Raw genomic sequence first — 2011 nt, 5'->3', positions numbered from 1 at the left:
TATAAAATAGGGATATTTTAGTTGTGTTTTATAATAGGGATATTGTAGTAATTTTTTATAAAAAATATTAATTTATACCGGTTCAAAATTTAATTTATTAATTTTTTTGCTAAATTAATTTGTCCGGTCTAATTTTAATAAAAATAATACAATTTAATTTATTTTGTGTTAAATCTTAATTTTTAAAAAAATCTTTAAAATAATATATTTTTAACATCTTTATTTAAGTAACTCCTATTCATAGATGCTACTATTCTTTAATCACAAAGACATGACACATGAGGTACATTTTACCAAAAAGGTTAGCTCATAAGGTACAAATAAGAGTTAAAGCTGGTTAAGGAATCCAATTTGAGAAGAATTTTGATTTCCATATGCAAATAAATAATGTGATGAGATGCCAAAAGTGGTAGCCAGCATGAAAGGCTCCAATGTTGGTGCCAAAAGCAGTGGCTTGAGGTGTCCCAACTTTTTGGTTATAAAATATCATGAACAAAATTCTCAAATGTTCGTGTAACAATCAAAGTCATATTTTATTTGATCCATACTTCAAATATAGTTTAGTCACATTAGAAGACAAGTTATACTTAATTTGTATACGATTTTTTTGTTTGATTAAAATCGATAAAAAATAAAGATTAGAACATTCTTTTTACTAAATATTTAAAGAAACACAAAAAAAAAGAAAGAAGCAAAGACCAAAATAAAGAGTTACTTTTAATAGTCTAGAGATTACTATACAACAAATCTATATCTGATTTGATCCAAAGTTTTAAGTATAGATCTAATCACAAATTCGTTTAAATATAATCGGATTTAACTTACATACATTCTTAAATCCAACGAGATAAATGACTTGATAAAAAGCAAAATCTATTAAACATAATTCTAACAAAGAAAAAATCATAACTCAAACACCTCTAAAATAAATAAAATAAATAAATAATAAAAATTCACCAAAAGAATCTAATCCCTCTTAAGAAAAGACAAACATATATATAAATTTGGATCTTCTAAATTTGTTTTTCACTTAAAAAGATAACGTATAATTTTTTATCTTTGAATATTTTCTTTTACTTCCACCTATAAAATAAATAATAAAATATTATATTTTATATTTTATATTTTCAAGTGAATAACAAAAATGAATTTTGGAGGATTCAAATCTTATATATATATGTATTTTGATGAATAAATATAGATAAATTTATAATATTTTTATACTACAAATTAAATGGGTTATTGAGTTATAAAATGAACATTCCCCATACTATTTAGAATAATCATCTGAGTACTAGGGATAATAAATATCTTCCCAAAAGCTCTAATACCATGTCATGATACCACTCATCTCAAAAACTTTAATTGATAGCAGATAACACTAACAGTTATATCCCTAATATTCCATAATCCTCCATTATATATATTGTACAAATATTCTATTGACTCCTTATACTTTTTCTTTATTATTTTGCGGGTAAATAAACTGGAGCATTGATTCAAGTCAACCAATGGCATGAGTTGGGAACCCTAAAAAGAAGGTAGTGGCTTGGCTTTGAGAATTGTAAGGCCCACGCATACGTGTATGCGTATGCGAATACGAGAGGCTCCAGTATTCGCTCTTCAAAATCAAAAGCGACGTGACAAGCCCACTGAATCCGAGCCACTTGTTTTGTTCTCTGTTTTTTCCTTCCACACAATCCAACGAATCTAGACTCTTCTAAAACAAGCTTCCACTTCTGCATTTTACATTGTTACCCCATTTACATGTTGAATTTGGAATCCTTTCTCTTAATTTTTTTTAGGTATATATTTTGCAAATGAAATAAAAAAAAAACATTAAAAAGTTAGAGATTGTATTTTATTTCCTTACAATCTATTCTCATTGAATTTGGTGTAGAATAAATATTTTATTTTCGTCTTTTAAATGGTCATGATCCATTTTAATTTAGTATTTTTAATTATATTTTTTATTTGAAAGACAAAAGTATATATTTACTATGCATTGTGT

Source organism: Arachis ipaensis, chromosome B08 (genome assembly GCF_000816755.2).
Source record: "Arachis ipaensis cultivar K30076 chromosome B08, Araip1.1, whole genome shotgun sequence".
In the NCBI taxonomy this organism is placed as follows: domain Eukaryota; kingdom Viridiplantae; phylum Streptophyta; class Magnoliopsida; order Fabales; family Fabaceae; genus Arachis; species Arachis ipaensis.
This window is presented reverse-complemented; position numbering follows the sequence as displayed.